This window comes from Lepidothrix coronata, unplaced genomic scaffold (genome assembly GCF_001604755.1).
Source record: "Lepidothrix coronata isolate B3197 unplaced genomic scaffold, Lepidothrix_coronata-1.0 Scaffold22, whole genome shotgun sequence".
Taxonomy (NCBI): Eukaryota; Metazoa; Chordata; class Aves; order Passeriformes; family Pipridae; genus Lepidothrix; species Lepidothrix coronata.
Window position 1 is genome coordinate 804,619 of NW_016690202.1, and position 19,741 is coordinate 824,359.

Consider the following 19,741-nt stretch of genomic DNA (forward strand, 5'->3'; position numbering starts at 1 on the left):
TAGTCCAGTCCAAGACTGTTCCAAGTCTCTGCAATCCCCCCAGTCGGGGGCTGGGAGGGGGCCAGAGGCCCCAAGGGGCTCAGAGCCCCTTCCTCATGGCTCACAACATGGCCACCTCTCCACCAACAACCCAAACTACAACTCATCTCTTCCGGTGAGCTTGTGATATGTTTACATTTTTGCAGGAGCGCCCATTGGGCAAAACTTCAAAACTTCTAGGGGTTACCACCCCTTGGGGTCTACCACTTTTCAGCCTCTGGGGGAAAAACCAAGGTCCAAACCACCACACTGTGTCAACCAGACCCATAATCATGTCAAACAAGACTGTTACCTTTCTTTGGCAAGACTTGAATTCCATGAAAATATAGTTAACACAAACTTTTATAATTTTTAACATGGTAATTCAAAGCTAAGTAATAAAAAAAAAATGAAAACTATTCTGTTCTGATAAGGTCAAAAATTAATCCAAGCTATTAATTTTCCTTTCTCTAAGTGCAAGCTTATTGAAATATTTCACATATTTTATCTAAAGATACCAGAGTGTAATTTTTCAGTTGAAGGATGTCTACATTGATCTTTTTTGACCATCTCTTAATACTAACAAAGTTTTTAAAACTAACAATGTTCTAACAAGTATGTCATGAGTATTGTCAATGTGCCTAGTGTGGCCTCTCTAGGAGGCTGGTAGCACACAGGCTGTATATCACAATGACCTTAGGACACAGGTATAGTTAAGTCTTTTTATATAATCTTCACTATTTAGTAGGATGTGTTTGTAAACCCAACAGGCACAAGGTTTAAATGGCCCATTGGACAGCAGTAATTAAACAGCAAGCTGACAGAAATGAGCCAGAGACAGAAGTCCTTAATCACCTAAGCAGCCCGCTTTCTACGAGTCTATGATACTTGTATTTTTACCTAGAAGTACAATAGTCCCAGTAAATGTGGGCAGGGGAATGAAGTGAAATTTTATAGTGCAGCAGTAGTTCAGGAGAAGAGGGGGAAGTGGATACTTAAAGGTAAGAAAGAGTATAAGTGGCCCTGTGACATCAGTGGCCTATGAATCATATACTGATACACATCATAGCCAGAAGGGATGTGGCACAGAGCGCTCACCCAGCTTTACTTCCGGAAAGCGAAGCACACACTCAGCTGGTGCTGCATTCCTGTCCCAGGGCTTCACGTTTGGGTGCATAGCAGAAGCCGGGCTCTAGAAAACTACCCTATTTCCATATGGAGTGCTGTTATTTACATTGTCCTTTCATGTAATTTATTTCTAGTCTTACAATGGAAAACTTGACATTTGGCCTTGATTAATAAGAATTTTGTTTATGTCACCACTGAAGTCTGTCCCAGGATATGGAGCAATGTAAAGGGGGGAGGAACTGAGAAAGTTACTGAAGTGGAGTAATGAATATACACATACTCCAGACATATTTTAGAGACTGATGTAGGATCACTTTCTGCCACAACACAACGGTCTGATTTAGGAGAGAAGTTTCTCTCCTACAGTCATAAAGCAGCCCTGCCATCCTGCCCACCATCAGATGGTCATGGGCAAACAAGTAGAACATCAGGCCTAGGTATAAAGCTGTCAGCACAAGACTGAGGCATTGGCATACAAAAGCATTCCTGGTCTTCTCATCATCCTTCAGTCATAGTTCTGAGTACATAGTATGGTCCAGATTTCTGCTGCCTTCAAGAACAAAACTGTTTTTTCACTCAGTCAGGGAAACTAGTACTCAGGTATATTAGGAAGCAAAAGGGTGACTCTTCCTAGATAAAAGGTTTTCACATACATATGTATAGTTTGTATGTATATATATAAATAGATTACTGCCCTTCATGCCTTGTAGCCAGACAGGAAATTTGTAACCAAATAATTGTAACTGCTGAGATCTGTAAAGACATTTGTGACTGTGTCTGTCTATAATAATCAACCCTCACTGGCCCTGGAGTTTAAAACACTAAATCTGTTTTGCTAGTCCCTTGCCTCAAATCAATCACCTTCACAGGGCTGTTTTACCCACACACATTTGTTAAAAAAACCTTGTGAAAGAGTAACTTGCCCTTGCAAGCTTGACACCAGCTCAGGACTAGTCTGCTTCACAGCCTGCATGAGGTTCGTACAGGGCATGAGGGCAATGCTTCCACTGTGCTCCGTGCCTCTGACACTGGGTAGAAATGTGCTTTTCATCCTCACACCTCATCTGTATGAGACTTGAATCGCAGGATGAGCTGGTGGGGCACAGACCGAGCATTTGGACCTGCAGAGTAGCCTGGCTTTCTCTCAGATCAGTCCTACGAGATACTTTCAGTATGACTGTAAACAGCATCCTGAAAGCTGTCCAGCCCCTAGCTCATGAGCTCAAGCTGTCACCAGTGCTCACACTGCTCCTCTGGGGAACAGTGTCACTACTCCAGTGGGGAACAGTCTACACAGTACCTACACTATTCCTATACAGGGGTGATTAACAACGAGTGTGGGATGGGATTCAGCAGCAGATACATCTCCCTCAAAGTGAGTTTTTCTGCTGGGAGAGCTCTTCCAATTTCTTGCTTTCATGTTGAAACTGATGCAAATGTACTATTTCCATGTTATTTAATACACCTCAATCTACATTGATTGAAACAATGTTTTAGCAGACACATTTTATAGGTCTAAGTTGAGTTTCAGTTTAAACCAAAAGGTCAGCAACTATAAGCTCTTGGTTCATGCACACATTCCCTGGCACAAGGGCAGCCAAACCAAGTGGGTTCTGTGGTAGCAGGGAGGAGCAGATGACCCACTGTGGTCCCTTCCAATCTTACCCATTCTGTGACTCTGTGATTCTCTGATTTTGTGGTTCACTGACAGGGCACAGTTTGGTTGTCTACCACCTTGCAGTCTAAGACCTGGAGCTAATGAAGAGTGCTGACACTTTGTCATAGAACCAGGGAGGGTGAAAGGGAGCCCTGTAAAGCTGTCCCAGGGTAGGCAAAGGTTTGCTGCCCACTCCGTCTGGATGTGTCTGAGAGGTTTCCAACACACAGGCTACGACAGGCACCCCAGGAAGCTTTGCTCCAATGTGCTGTGCTGTTTCATGCTTCTCCATCTAGCAAAACCTTTGTAGCCAGTTTTGTGGACGAGCCACACTAGCAATGCTTATCATAGTCACTATAGTCTGTGCAGTTTTATATTCTGACTAGCTTCTGTTAGCTTTGGATTTCATGTCTATGCTAAATAAGGTTTGCAGATTCTGAAATAGCTGGAATTGTTGACTTACATAAGGGCATATTCGTTGTCATACATCCCTGCCAATGAATAACCAGAGCACTGGTCTCAAAGGAGATGGACATGACAGTACAAACATCTTTTCTAGTGATATTGGCTGCAAATTTTCCAGTTGATTTTCTTTTCCTTCAGAAAACACTGATCTGATAAAACAAAAAAGACAATAAAGAAATTACTTGGTCATTGCTTATAGTTTTTAATGGAAAAATAGTTATGCCTTTTACGTGATAGACCCATATGATTTATGTTGTGTTATGTTTTTATGTAAAAGTTAAACAATAAAGAAGTCAGACCAAGATGTCTTGGCCTGATCAAAATAAGACATTGGGGCCTTTTCCTAGTAGCATATTTCATATAAAGGCATTCGTAGCATTTCCAAAATTAAATTCCAAAGAACTTCATTTTGTAGTAAATTACAACGTTTAGAGTTTTGATGTTGAGCAAGGACAAAAGGTAGGACTAAGTGTTGAAACTTCTTCTCATGCAGAGGTTTTGCTTCTGGATTGATTGCAGCACATGTAAGGCAACAACGCTGAGGAATAAATAATTACCCACAAAATTTTTGAAGAAAGATTATCAGGGCTTTCCCAGGTCTAGAGGAACGTGAAGGCAATGGGCTATGGGTAAAAACCAGCTACTTAAAACACCTCATTTATCTATCTAGATGACAGAAATAGCAATGTGGAAAATAATTTCTTTTTCTGTAAAATGGAATCTTTGAGGGACAAGATTTCCCTCCAGCACAGTCTTCATTTTAGTAATGCACAGCCATCACAGGGGGACAGGAATACTTCCGAGTCCAGTGTAAAACAGACCACCAATCTCATGCTGACCTAGTCTCTTCTTGTCCACTAAAGAATTAAAACATCCCCTCCTACTCTCTTTTTTTTTCTCCACAAAGAACATAGCTCAGCTGAGAGAACAATCCAGCCTTGTTAGAATGACTAATTCTTAAATAATTTCTAGTCTCTCTGGAAAATCAGTAGAGGCATTGAAATAAAAATATTCCAAGAGAATTTAAACATACTTTCACCTTGACTTTTTTTTCTGTTTTTGCTTGATTATCTGTTGGTTCATTCTTTAGAGTTGTGAAGACATCTAACACTCATACACAGGTATCCAATGGAAATCAATGTCTACCCTTTGGTTTCAATATCTGGTCAAATGTTTAAGACTATTACATTTCGTTTGAAACAGACATTGAGAGCATTTAGACTCCTGCTGCTCAGATCAAAAAATTGGTCCACTCCACAACACATTGGAAGTGGAGGCCTGCTGACTGCACTCCTCGAAAGGACACAGAAAAACATTTTAGTGAGATAAAAAAGCTGTGCTTTATTCAAATGAATTTCCTTTTGCTAGTATCTTATATTAGCAAATCTGGAGAGCTTTCCTGTGTCCTTTGTGGCTCCAGTTTGGTCTACTCAGAGTTGGTTTCATCTCCCAAGTGGTATTTGCTCCATCTCTGCACCAGGATGAAGGAAGTCCACTAGCTTCCCTTAAAACCTGTCCCAGAAATCCCTTAAAGAAGCCTAGTCTTAATCTCTGCATTTGTGGCACAGTTAATTCTCAACTACTTATGCAATAATGAGTATAATATCTACTTTTATTATGCAAACAGTTAATTTGCTTTTTCTCTACCAGCATTACATTGGTGGCATCCAGCTGGCAAGAGAGACCATTTCCTGACACTTGCAGTAGAACTGAAGTGCCATCACTGTGGTCAGTCTGACCATCCTATCCCCATTCCTCAACAGCCCTCACCAGGATGAAAGTGTTGATGATAGAGCAACATGATAAAACAAAGAAAATCTTGGAGGGACTCAACAATCAAAAGTATAAATGAGAAAAATACCCAGGACCTAAGTGCTGACTGACTCTGAATGTCCAAATTTAGATGTCAGTTTAAATGCCTGTACTCCTTTAAGAAAGTGCACCAGGAAGCATGTTTAAGCCAAACACATTCTTCACCTTTTGTTCTGACCGTCCTACATTGCTGGACAGGGCACAGGGCTGGCCAAGACCCCAACTACCCCTATGGCATAGCCCTTCCCAGAGGGACTTGGGGGAGGTTTTCTTGTTATTGGCTGGTAAACTTATCAAACTCCAGCTAGGTATCGAAGCAGACAGAAGCACACCTAAGGCTTTGCCAAGAGATGGCAGGATTCTAACCTTCTTCTCCTCCTTGTCATCCACTCTTCTCCAGAATCTTCTGGTGTCCACAACTGTGAATCTTGTGGTCAAGCTCATGAGTTCAGATTTATGTTAAAATAGAATTACCTCTGAAAATCTGACTCTGTATACCTAGAATTTGTGTATTCAAAATTGTGACTTCTGGAAATGCTGATTATACTCTTCATCAGATTTAATATGTACTGGAGAATTTATGAAATAAAATGGTAAAAAGTTAACACTCTGAAAAGGACTAAAAAAAAAAAGGCTTGCTGGAGCCAGTCTGTAGATCATTTGTTTCATCACGTGCAAGTGGCACGAATCGTCTTTAATGCAAATGGTGGAAGAAATAATTATCTGTTTCTAATTTGCAGGGGGGGTTCTTTTGTAATTTGCAAATACTTCATTGCTTGTGCTACTTGTGTCACAAGACTCCAGGTCTATTTGTAATAATCTCTTCAACGGACAACTATGTTTGTTAAAATTTTTCTCTGCCTGATCATAAAAGAGTAGAAGAGCTTGCCTATACTTCAAGAAAAAAGCATGTTGATTCTATGTATAATGGCCAGGCTAAAAAATCCAGGAAGTATTGCAAGTAAACTCAGTACCAGAGGTTGAGATTATTAATTTTTACAATCTTTATTGTACTAAAGTCTTTTCAATATCCAAATATCAAAAGCAAGTTCATCTGCATTTGTGAGAAATGAGTGGCTTTGCACTTGCTGAACACATGCTCTGGTTGCCTCTCACATTTGCTTTCTTTGTCTCAATCCCCAGTTAGCAGTGGATAATGTATATTTGCACTTAAAATTAGCAACTCAGCTTGCTGTTCTGAGGAAAAGAAAAGGTCAAAAACCGCATTTCTGTCTCTTAATGGAAAAGGATTTTATGTAACCTCAGTGCTGGCAATCTGAATACTAAACGCCATACATGAATTTGGCTCAATGGGGGCAATTCCAGTTGCACAGAGATCAAGAGGGACCATGTTCCAGTGAACCTCAGTGTTTCCAAATCACATGGAAGATGGCTCGTGTCAAGTGAGGCTGATGCCCTCAGTACCCACGCTGCAGCAGGGGAGCTCGTGGCACCCACTGCAGAGCTGCATGGAATTCCAGCCCTGTGTAGTGACTTCAATGTGGCTGTGTCTTCAACTTTTTTCTTTCTTTATTCCTCAGCTCTGTCCCTGAGGAGAATGGACCAGATCTCCAACTTTTAGAGCAGAGAGGAATAAATGGCACAAAACTGATTTGCACCATGAAACATGCTGTGATGAAGACCTGGTCCATCAGATCCGAAGCGGCCCCTTGCCACTTGATCTAGACAAAATCACAAGTACTTCAAATGCAGAGGTTCATACTTATCTCTCAGCCACGTGGGTTTAAGATCATTACACTAATCATTTATTTTTCTCTTTTAATTCCACTCTGTCTGCACGAAGCAGACAATAAAATAGGGGCAGAAGGAGCTGCAAGATGAGATAAGATAGAGGTTTGAACGTTTTTCGAACTAACCCAATTGCTTTATGTCATTTGAGAAGATAACATGCTTTTTCTTCTCGTTACTAATAAAACCGAGGCCTCAGAAATACCCAGAATGGGAAGGTGTGCTCAGTCCCTGTCCTTTTGCAATTGCCTGGGAGAAGCAGGGCCACCTAGATCTGTTAGTGGGGAGACAGAGCAGCTATACTCATAAACAGACATATCTGTTTCCCTTTTCCAGCCACAGTGTAACATACTGACTGTCCTTCCTACCACAAAGAAGCAATATAACCTCTAGCAACCAGATCAGAAAGGGTCTATCTAGCAGACTAAAGTTTGTCCATTCAGAGTTGCAAATCACTTTTTCATGCTTGCAAGGGGTTGTTTCTTGGGGACATTTCCTCCTGGTGTGCTGCTGAATGCTCTGAGAGTCCAGCCCCAGATGACAAATGACCCAGGTGGGTGCAGAAGGAAGCATTCCTGTTGTTTCTTTGCACTGTTCCACCCTACACTATGTCATACTACACAGACTAAGCACAGCTCCCTTACACCGGTAAATCAACAGCACCTCAGAATTAAGCTAATATTTTCAAGCTGTGGAAGTAATTAATCTTCCCTCATTTCAGACACTGTCACTGAAATCACTGCATGTCCAGCACCCACTGCCCTTCACTGTGTTGGCAGCAGTGGTGCTTAGTGGCACAACACATTGGACATACACATTTATGAACAAGACCAGATCATACCTGCTTGGGTCTACATTGCCACAAAAAAGCTCACACAGGCTAGATGGCAATGAGACAGCAGACAAAATATTTGCATAAAGCACAAGCAAAATCTCTGACTTATTTCCAGGTGAAGAGGATAAAGTCAAGAAACTAGACGTGTAACATAAGCATGCATATGCATGTGCCTACCCACCTGCACACCCACATGCCTGTTATCTCACTCTTCTGACTGTTGCAACATCCCAGCCAAGTAGTGCCTTCTCCCAGGCTTTCTCTTTCTATCTCTTATTTACTCTGCAACGTCAACATTTTTTGTGCTTCTTTCTTAGTAAAGACAGCAGAGTAAAATCCCCTGTTCCCTGGGAGGGGAATTTATTCCTTACCAAACCATCAGTCCCAGGGAGCAGCAAGAACATTCCCTTTCACAGGCTTTCATATGCCAAAGTATTCTGGGTTCGTCACTGGATTTAATCTGCAAGAAATGCAATAGGCTGGAATCCTCCTGCTGTGACAGAGCAGGTGGGATTTTAATCTTTTACAGTAATGGCTTGCATGGAAAGAAGTCCTTTGTTACCAGCTAAAATTTTCTTGTTCACAGCTGGTCCAGAAGAATTTTAGCATCCCAAATTTGATGCCTTGAGGAGGAGAGGTCTCAGCCAACTGGAAGGTGGTGAAATGTTGTCCTGACTTTCAAGAAGGACAAGAAAGAGGACCCCAGAAACTACAGGCCTATTAGTCTCACTTCAGTGCCTGGTAAGGTTTTGGAGGAGATTATTTTGTAAAGTACTGAAAACCACCTGAAATACAACACAATCATTGGCCACAACCAGCACAGCCTCATCAGAGGAAAGTCCTGCTTATCAAACCTGATTTCCTTCTATGACAAGGTAACCTACCTGGTTGATCGGGGAAGCCAGTTGATGTAATCTTTCTGGATTTCAGTAAAGATTTTGATATGTCTCTCACAGGATCCTTCCGGATAAAATGTCCAGCTCACAGCTGGATAAACACATCGTGGTGGGTGAGCAATTGGCTCATGGCTGGAGCACAGAGGGTAATAGTGAATGGGGTGACATCAGACTGGTGACCTGTCACTAGTGGGGTTCCACAGGGCTCCATCTTGGGCCCTGTGATCTTCAACATCTTCATAAATGACTTGGACACAGGACTGGAAGGGGTACTAAGCAAGTTTGCAGACGATGCAAAACTGGGAGAAGCTGTTGACTCCCTCAAGGGCAGGGAGGCCCTGCAGAGCGACCTCAATAAATTAGAAGACTGGGCAATCACCAACCATACGAAGCTGATCAAGGGCAAGTGCTGGATTCTGCATGTGGGATGGGGCAACCCTGGATGTACGTAGAGACTGAGGAATGAGATGCTGGAAAGTAGTGCTGAAAGGGACCTGGGGGTCCTGCTCGATGTCAGCAGTGGCCAACCGTGTCCTGGGGGCATCAGGCAAATCATCGCCAGCCAGTCGAGGGAGGAGATTTTCCTGCTCTGCTCTGCACTGGGGCGGCCTCACCTTGAATATTGTGTGCAGTTTTGGGCACCACATCACAGGAAAGATATTAAGCTGTTAGAGAGCATCCAAAGGAGAGCAACGAAGATGGTGAAGGGCCTTGAGAAGAAGCCGTATGAGAAACTGCTGAGGTCACTTGGTCTGTTCAGCCTGGAGATGAGGAGACTGAGGGGAGACTTCATTGCAGTCTACAACATCCTTGTGAGGGGAAGAGAATAGATAGACAGTGATCTCTTCTCTGTGGTAACCAGTGACAGGACCCAAGGGAATGGCCTGAAGTTGTGTCAGGGGAGGTTTAGTTTGGATATTAGGAAAAGGCTCTTCACCCAGAGGTTGGTTGGGCACTGAAAGAGGCTCCCCAGGGAAGTGGTTACAGGACCAAGCTGACAGAATTCATGAAGCATTTGGATGATACTCTCAGGCACATGGTGTGACTCTTGGGGATGGTCCAGTGCATGGCTAAGAATTGGACTTGATGATCCTTGTGGATCCCATGCAACTCAGCATATTCTGTGATTCTGTGAGAGTAGTTTAGATGTTTCTGACTGCAGGTGTCTAACTGCAACAGAGCAATTGCACAGTAAAAACCACATGCAGTGACACCAGCATGGACAGGGTTTTCAGGACACCAGGACTAGCAGCTGCCTCAGACAACTAAGCCACATGAAGATGGAAACTAATGCAAACATTTGCCAGCTGTGCTGACCACCTGTATGGCTGATGGTCAGGAAACCAAGGCAGCCAGAAGCACAGAACAGTTCTCCATCACCTTCATAGGCACCTGAATTTCATCATAGACTGAATGGAACACATAAAAAGGGCAGTGAGGAAATCTGCATATGGGAGCTGCAGGTATATCACCCTGCTGCAATCCATTTAGCCTGTCTTCTGCTAGACCCACCATTTCAGAATAGCCAGGTCAATGAGTGCAGTGGTAAAATTATTAAGCATTTGGGGTTTGTTTTTTTCTTAAGAGTCTGGGTAGGCTGTACCCAGGTAGGCTTCGAAGGTGAGAGAAGACCACCTGAGGGAGGCATGAACAAAAGAGGGGCCTGAATGGCTCCAACCTGCCTAATTCTACAGCATACAAGGAGGTGTCTGTAGGCACAGCAAGGCCAGGAGGAGAGTCTACTGCTGCTCTCCATCTTTTCCCCACTCACTATAGTGGATGTAAGAAAGGGCACTCCAATTGATAGAAATAGTTTCCACGATAATGTGATGGGTTCTGCTGGGAAAAGATTTTATTCCCTAAGCACAAAGAAATTACGTAGATTTGTGGCTGAGAGTGCCTTTTTTTGTCTGTCTTTGAAGTGTTATTTATTTTGGAAGCAGTATCCCCTTTTGTCACAGGCAGAATTTTTTTAAAACAATAATGGAAGAAATAGGCCCAGCTCCTCACATATTTTTTACTCCAAATCCCCTCAAGTTGCCACTATCCTGCCCCACATCCTGCCACTATCCTGCCACACATCCTGCCCCACCTCCTGCCACTATCCTGCCCCACATTTTGTGTCCTACATATTTCAGAAAGATTTTGAGAGGCACTACATAACCCTGTATGAGCTCTCTCAGAAACCTGATCCCTTACCTGAGCATTTCAAATGGCAGCAAAGCACTCCTGAATATTCAGCACAAATCAGCTCCTCAAATGCATTAGCTGTAGTGTGCAGCCTGAGTAATGCCAATCCTAACCCAAAATCTTTGTGCTATTTTGGGCCACTGGAAGTTAGGCTTCTCCATGGTGTCTGTGCTTTAGTCTGCAAGGGTATTAAAATGGCTTGTTATTGGCAGACCCTGATTTTCCAAATACTGGTGGCAACCGCTCGCCTTGCAGGAGAGGGGTTGACAGTCGCATTCAGAAACATTTGAGAAAGGCAGAAAACAATTTTGTATGATGCTAATAACCAGACCATCTTGGGTATTGCCAGTCAAATTCCCTACAGTTGCCAATATTCCATTTGGAGTTTTTTATTTGAAAGAATGCCCTGCTTTGCTACAATCTCTCCCAAAGTGGGATTTCACAGTGTTTTGTCTGTTCAGCAGACTGGCTTATCTCAACTGGTCTGATTATCAGACAGTGCAGTTGACAATAATAACGAGATAGCAGTTAACCCAATACCTTGAGGCAGTCACAAGTGACAGGCTTCTCCTGGACAGCAAAGGCTTTTGGCAAGTTGTCCTTGTTCCGTTAAGAGCTGCAGCTCCTTTTTTGAAACCTGAATGGTCTGTCAAGTGGGTGGGATTCATAAAACATATTAAGTCATGAAAGGGGCAAAGATTCCTTTTCAAGTGATAAAAACAATCCCTGATACTAACAGTGACATTTTTTCCTCCCTCTTATTTTACTTTTTTTTTCCAGCAGAGTATACAGTGCACTGCACGGATGAAATGGAGTAAAATTTCACAGAAAGGATAAACAGAGGGATCTTTAACTCCCAGAATGGGCTGCTCCTTTGGAGGTGCAACGTCAAATTCACGCTGCAGTTGTTGTTCAACTTGTAAAGATTAAAATTAATGCCTTGGTAAGATACTTTCAGGAATATTATGGAGAGTGATTAATTCGCAGTCTTCTTTAACTATCATTCCCGCACACACCCTCCCAAAACTTGATCATCTACATTTCTTCCTTTTATTTTTACTTCTTAAGATTGCTATCACTATACTATTTTGACTCCAGCTTTTGACCAGAGAAAGAGCACAGCCATCATCCCATGTTCAGACAGATCTACCAGTTATGCAGTAATGTATCAGTGTGAGCAGAGCAGAGAAGACTAGAGTCAGGATGTGCTGTGCCATTAAAGTAGCTATCTACGCGGGACAAAAGCAAGCTTCACAGGCTTGCATTTCTTTCTTGTGCTCTCATTAGAACATGTGGTACCAATAATGCTCACAACATGAGGAGCATTGCGGCTGCTTGCTACTTAAAAATAAGGAGGGTGTGGGGGTGTATGTACTTCTTTCCTTAGGGAAAGTCAAAGGCAAGCACACAAGTGAGAGGCATAGTCTAAACTGGATAACTCAGACCAATTCACAATGGCTTTTTGCTTAGAAAACTACCTCAAAAGCTTTACATATATGACCAAAACCTTTAGTGCGCCACCGCTCTGACACTGCTTGATAGTTTCAAAGGAGTAAAAGAAGGCTTTGGTGGCCTATCCAGGAGAGATCTGTACCTTGATTGGAAGAGCTGAGCACTACAGTAGTAGAGAAGGTTCTGGAAAAAAGGACTTAAGCACATGATGGTACCACAAAAAGGTAGATTTCCAGGTATTTGGTAGGATGTAAATAGAGCCAGAGAATCACAGAACTGTTTAGGTTGAAAAAGACCTTTGAGATCATCAAGTCAAACCGTTAACTCAGCACTGTCAAGTCCACTACTTGACCAAGACTGTAAGTGCCACATCTACACATCTTTTAAAAAGCTCCAGGGATGTGACTCAGACACTTCCCTGAGCAGCCTGGTTTTCCAATTAGACCCTCTTCTGGCATAACTTGAGGCCATTTCCTCTTGTCCCATCACTTGTTACCTAGGAGAAGAGACAGACCCTCCACCTGGCTACAACCTCCTTTCAGATAGTTGTAGAGGTTAATAAGGTGTTCCCTGAGCCTCCTTTTCTCCAGATTAAACCCCCACAGCTCCTTCAGCCACTCCTCATCAGACTTGTGCTCCCTTCTCTCGACACGCCTCAGCACCTCAATGTCTTTTATGTGGTGAGAGGCCCAAAACTGAATGCAGGACACAAGGTGTGGCCTCATCAGTGCCAACTACAGAGGGACAGTCACTGCCCTGGTCCTGCCAGCCACACTATTGCTGATACAAGCCAGGATTCCACTGCCTTCTTGGTCGACTTGGATTCTTTGGGAAAACACCTAGAGAAAACACTTTCTCTAATTTTTAATGGGTGAATGACATTTGGTTTGCAGCTAATGCTTGTGTGTATCTTGAATACTTTCCAGAAGAACGCAGATTTGAATGTCCCCACAGAGTCTCACTAACCCTTCCTGTTGTAGGAGCCAAGCAGACCCCTTACTGGCTACCTGAAGGAGACCTAGGCCATGTCTACATAGCTTTGTTTGCCCTACAAATCGCTGCCTTGCTCTCTGTGGCTTGGAGGACACCTACAGCTGCCTCTTCACAAAACTCTTCTGTGCCAACAAGGTGATGTTTAGCAGAGGGCACATGCAATCTCATAATCTTTAGTGGGGCTGGAAGCTTGCTGGGCCACACTACATCCATGTGCATAGCAGGCCCATCAGGCTTTGGAGTAAAATCATCAGCACAAATATTACATTCCTTCCCTAGGGATATGGCACTTTCTCTACATGTAACAATAGAAAATAGGCTCTTCTTTCAGTCAGTATTAACTTTAAATTTAGCCTTTTGTTTTGCACATCAATAAAAAACCACAGGGCCACATATTCGATTTACTCAGATCCATTCTTTCCCACTGGTATCAATGGAAATGTATGGGTATAAACCAGCTTTACAGGACTGGCTAATAATCTCACTATATTTAGACTAAAAATTTTCTTTTCATGCTGTTAATGTTTCAGTCTCAGAAAGGACTTTGGTAACTATTACTACAGCTTTTCATGATTTATCTAGTTATAGTGTTTTAGGACGTAAAATAAAAAAGCAACTTTACAATAATCTGAACAAAATATTCATTATCCTATTGATATATCTATTTAATACAATCTGTTGTTCTGTCCTCAGTCCAGCCAGGACATCTGTTTTCTTGGCTTTACGGTACTTAGCACAATGAATCGTTTGCCTCCAGTCATCTGCTGTCCTGGCGTGTTATATTGCCTAACTCTTAGGAAAATTCCACCTAGTCTCCCCCAAATAATCCAGCCGTGCTGCACTCCTTGCTCCCACAGCAACAGCAGTGGGATCTGTCTACCTCTTTCTTTGTCAGCACAAAACCTCCAAGACCTGTAGTTTATGAAGTCTCCTCTCTTGCCTGCAAAAATTTCTCCATCCCAGATGCAGGCAACCTGTTTTGAAATGACCTCACAGGGCTCTTCTAGTCCCTATACCTACGTTGGTATTAAAAAAGGAAAATAATGAATAAATAAACACAATTAATAAATTGTGTCATTCTCTGGTCCCCATAGCACAGCTCACAAATGCCCATCTCCACAAAACAGAGATGTCCAACTTGAACTCACTTTTGGGAACAGCCTGGACTTCCCCCTGCAGCATGTCCAGGGACTGCGCTCACTGTAGATGGGACACACAGGCGTTTAAGGGGTGGGGAACCTTTGCCTTCCTGGGTTTTCTAGTCCATGAAGAGTAGCATCTGATGGAATGTAGCCACTGCACATCTTGGCAGTTCCTCCTGCCTGTAGACAGGGTGGCTGGCTGAGGGTGTTGTCTGTAAGGCAGACAACCCGGACCAGGACAAGGTGGGAGAGTCTGCCTAAAACACATCTGCATGCATGGCTTGCTTTCTGTTGCATATTAACTCCCATAAAAGATGTTTCTGTTTAAATTATCCAAAGCTCTTCAACTGAGTTTCAGTACGTGATGAGGTCTGGAGAATGCCTATTTGCAGGCTTCATGGAGGGATGAGGGGGAACTGTGACTTCAGGTGCTGGGAAGAGCAGTGCTATGGAGCCAAAGAAGAAAAATCCTTCCAGCATGGGGACTGCCTTGTTTCCCCATGGGGCTTCCCAGGAGTTTTCTCTACATGCGTAAAGCACAGGCAGGTGAGGTAGAAAGCAAAGGTAACCCAGGGAAGCCTGGGCCAAGAGCAGTGGGGATGGCACAGAGGTTTGCGGTTATTCAGGTACAGTCTCTACCAGCCCAGGCTCTACCTGGAGGAAAGCCTCCCTTTCCCTTCACATCTTCCCACATGGTTTTGGGAAAAGGCCAGGAAACCCCCAGCTGAGGGACACCTTCCCAGTTCTCTACTATTAATGAGGGAGGGAGGCAAGAGAACCTAGCAAAAGCTAAGTTTGGAGCCCAAAGCCAGTCACATGCAAACCTATCACTGCAATATTGTCTTGCTAGGTCTCCCTACCCCAAACTTTCAGCACAAGCTACCTCAGCTATAACACTACCATCCTTTGGTTTTCAAATCATCTTAGAAAAATATCAGAGCAGGAGATGCACATTTCAGAGGCAATGCCCTCCCAGGAGGGACCACTGTGTCTCCTGAGCTGGGACTTGTCAAGAGGAGCCCTTCCCAAAACAGCTGTAGAGGCTCCATGAACTCCTCTCCCGCTGACTGCAGAGGCAATAATTTAGGCTCTCTGTAGCAGAGGCTTCTAGAGATCTTAACTATAAGCTCCTGGGAAGTACCCAGCTATGTACTTCCATACTGAGAAGTACCCAGTATGTTAGGCTATTACAGGGCAAGATGCTATTTATAATCTGAAATACTAAGTACTAGTGAGGAACAAGAGTAAATGTTACAGGACTGCTTATGCAGCCTTCTCTTATCACCTCATCTTGGGCAAATCTGGCAAAATCAGCCTTTGGTTCTCCATCGTGTATCCAAGAACCAGAAAATAAAGAGGGAATCTCTGAAACAATAGCTCTTTGACAGGGCCGCTGCTTCTTTCTGGCTGCATCTTCTTCCTTGCATATGCCAGGAACTTAAAACTCTGGTTTACAAGACAGAAAATACCAAATACTTGATGACAAAGGAGAACAGTAAGTCTAGCAGCTCTGAGGCTTTTCTCAAGATGTTTGAAGAGTTTAATTCCTTAAGTGATAAAAATAGATATCTCAATATCTAGAGCTTATGAAAGCATGTAGTATCACCAATCAGAAGCTGGAGTGGAAAATAAATTCAACTTTTTCACAGTCTCATTCAAAACCAGCCTGAACTTCAGGCAAAAGTTCTCTTCTGCTTTAGAAAAGCCAGTTCTGCCATTGCTCAAAATCAAACTGGTGCATTTTGCATAATATATGCTTTAAAAAATTAAGTAGCAATAGCTTATCTACGGTCAGTTACCCAGAGACCACTCCAATTTGATCTGTTGATTATGGAATGAAAATGTTTCTTTGAGGGGTGAGATGAGAAGGAGTAGTCTGCATCTCTCGGGACAAATTCTGCTGTTTTCAATCTGTGCAGCCAAAGGATTGGAATATCTGACTGAAGAGACATATGACAATTTTAAAACTGCCCCAGATCTCCTGATAGCTGTTGCCTATTGGGAAAGTGTCTTTGGCTCCGAGGTATTTGCATAAATACTGTGCACTCTATGAGAATGTGCTCTCTTATTTATTGAATAGACGAATAAACATCATATAAAACCTGTGTAAGTAGTCAGAGAAAAAAAAAAAAAAGAGATATTTTTGCCTTTGGGCAGACCAGCCCTTACACATGTACCTCTGGTTTGACATTTGGAGATTTTTTTTGTCATTTCCCAGATATCCTTGCATAGTTAAACCATGATGGGACTTTCTGCATTCATCTCTGGCAAGGCATTAATTTGTCCCTTTTCTCAATTAAAGTTCACAGAAAACACATGTAATTCTTGCTTTCAAAAGCACTAATAATTCCCTGTTTGGTCAGTTCCTTCTCCTCAAGTAAAGTGTGCTCAGTGCTCAGCCACTGTCCCGCCCAAGGCTGTGGACATCAGGAAGATAATCTAATGAACTGTTTCCCATTTAAACTAGAATTTTTAGACAGTGCCCAGTTTTTCAAACACTATATTTCTACAGTGTTTTATGTAGGAGCAAAGACTTGGAAAAACCCTTCTGTACTGAAGACTATTGTCCACCAGAGACAATGGCACTACACAAGCTCTTTCATAAGGAGAATTTTCTCTCTCTATTCCTGCTGACAGGCTATTCCAGACCAGCGTAAATTGGAAGCTTGAGATTAAGGGGTATAAGAGAAGGGAAAAAATATTGTAGCATAGTATTGCTACTGCTTAAAGCAACCCAGCCAACTTCCCCTGGTCACCAATTTAATTCTCCCAGCTCAGTAGGATATTGCAAAGTGATTAGCCCAAATGCTTAACCTCAATTCTGGGTGCTGCAGATTGCTTCTAAAAGGAAGCAAAATTGATGTTTTAGTCAAGACTTTGTCTAGTACAGTCTGATTTTCTCTTTTAGGAAACATTGAGAAAAGTCCTACTTCCCCCAGAGCTGTGGGGCACTTCCTTGCTCATCTCTCTATGCCTTTTGCTAGCCAAAACTGCTCAAAAACTTCACTGTCCCTTGGCCTTTTCCTTCATCTGATAGTCCCTTGATTCTGTGGATAGTAACTTTCATATCAATTGTCATTTAACTTGAGGGGAATTACACTCTTCTCTCATTTCATCCTTAGATATGGTATCTACCATCTTCAGTGGAGTATATAATTGCTCACATATGTAAGAAATGCTAAAGGAGTCAGCCCTTTTTCACCGTAAGTACATTAAATCTCCTAAACTCCAAGTATCCCCACCTCTCTGTGTCACCCCTCAGTTGAAATACTTCGCCATAAATAGTACCAGACCCTGGGATCTTTTCCCGTTTTTTACCCAGATATTAAATGGCAAAAAAATTTGCCCTTTGTCCTGTGGTCAGTGATTTGCTTCCACGTATCCCTTTTTTGGGATCTTATCAAAACATTGCTGAGAAGCTGAGCAAACAGTGGTTCTTCTGATTGTCCCTCCTAGCAAACGCCATCAGCTTTCAAAGTGCTGGTTTGGTTGCGTGTATTTGGTTGTACAGATCATGATGTGAGGTAGGTTTTGGTAATTTCTCTGTAGATACAGTATCTCAGTCTGCAGGGTTGCCTGCCATACCCCACTGCCTCAGTTTGCCCTCTCCTCAGAAGAAAGCCAAGCATCTATCTTCATATACCAGAACATAGCCCAAGAGGGTGCTGTCAGAAGAAAAGGGTTTAAAAATAGTTTACAGTTGTTCTCAGGTCCTGTTACAAAGTAGGACAAGTTAATATGAGAATTCATGTCTTACTTTTAGCCTATCATCTCCTTCATTTTAGGGTTGCCGAATGAGTAGTAATATCTCTCCCAGTGGAAGCCTCCAGAGGAGATCTGGAAGATCTACCATCCACTGCATTTTCCAAGTAGCTCTGTGACACATCAGCTTGTAACAGTTATCTGATCTCACGCAAAAGAGCTCTAAAAGATGTATTTCCATATTGTCTTCCTCAATTTACCATGATATAGCTCCCTTTTTTTTTTTCTGCTACACTTTTTAAATGGTCATCTTGTCAAGGGCAACACAGTCCCTCTTACTCCTTAGAGACTGAAGTAATTTGTAGCTATTATTTATCCTAATATCTCTAGCTCTCTAAAATTCGTATAATTTAACCTTCCAATTTCTTCTTCATGTCTAATGTGGCAACGTTTGCATCATTCCAAGGTCATTGTTGTGCTGCGATATGTGTTTGTTTGTACACATGAAGGAGATTTGGGGGGAAAATGGAGGTTCAAAAGTAAATAAAACTTTGGGTTGCTGTTTGATCATGCAAATTTTGCCCAGACTATGCAGGGCAGCTGTGGAGACTCTGGAGCCCCTAGCGCAGAAAAGACATGGACCTGTTGGAGTGAGTCCAGAGAAGGGCCATTAAAATAATCAGACGACTGGATGAGAAATTTGGGGCTGTTTAGCCTGGAGAAGAGACGGTTCCAGAAAAGTCTCATAGCACCTTCCAGTACCTGAAGGGAGCCTATAAGGAGGCTGGAGAGGGACTTTTTAGACAGGCATGTAGTGATAGGACAAGGTGGAATGGCTTCAAACTGAAAAAAGAGTTAGTTTAGATTAGATATTAGGAAGAAATTCTTGACTGTGAGGGTGGTGAGGCACTGTAACAGGTTGCCCAGACATGATGTGGATTCCCCATCTCTGGAAGTGTTCAAAGCCAGGTTGTATGGGTCTTTTGAGCAGTCTGGTCTAGCAGAAGGTATCCCTGTCCACAACAGGGGGGATGGAGCTAGATGATCTTTAAGGGCCCTTCCAACCCAAACCATTCTCTGATTCTATGAGAAGAAACCCATATTCAACCATGTACAATGAAAGATGACGTCAGTATGTCTCTCTGGTTTTCACTTGAAAAGTCAAGGTCCAGTTTGAGGAGAATGATGAGAAAGGCTGAGCTCCGGACAAGAGGAGACATAAAAGGTAGGTGACTGGTGTGCCTACATATTACATGTTCTCATCCTCCCCATAGGAGAGAAAAGCAAATCAGAGAGGTACCTATTTGAGTATGTGATTCTCACATTCCCAGCATAGAGTGAGATGCTACTGGAGTGCCAGATATAGGATGGGGGGGCTGGTGCAGAGACAGAAGCCTTGTATAAATTAGGGCAATTCAAAACCCACAAATCATCGTGACAACCAAAGGAATTAACCCTGATTATTAGTGGAGACTAGAAACCAAATGTCAAAGCCAAGGGCATACAGCCACATTCAGGGCTGGGGATTTTCCAGCTGGTTTTAAAAGCAAAGAAAATATGGTGCAATCCCAGGCCTCCAGATGGAGAATGGGGTTAATCCACTAGAAAAAGCGTACATAAGTATCCAAACTCAGGAAAAGGAGAAATCAGATTTTTCCTATCCAATCAGAATAGAGAATAAAAGTACAGAATTAAAATCTGA

The 19,741-nt window shown here is 42.7% G+C and overlaps 1 long non-coding RNA gene across 1 annotated transcript in view; it reads left to right on the forward strand.

Moving 5' to 3' along the window:
* Positions 1-19,741, forward strand: part of LOC108494036 — a 56,806-nt gene that overhangs the window by 28,496 nt on the left and 8,569 nt on the right. The window contains exon 2 of the long non-coding RNA XR_001873704.1: positions 8,251-8,405. This is a non-coding gene — a long non-coding RNA (uncharacterized LOC108494036). The remainder of the gene's footprint in view (positions 1-8,250; positions 8,406-19,741) is intronic.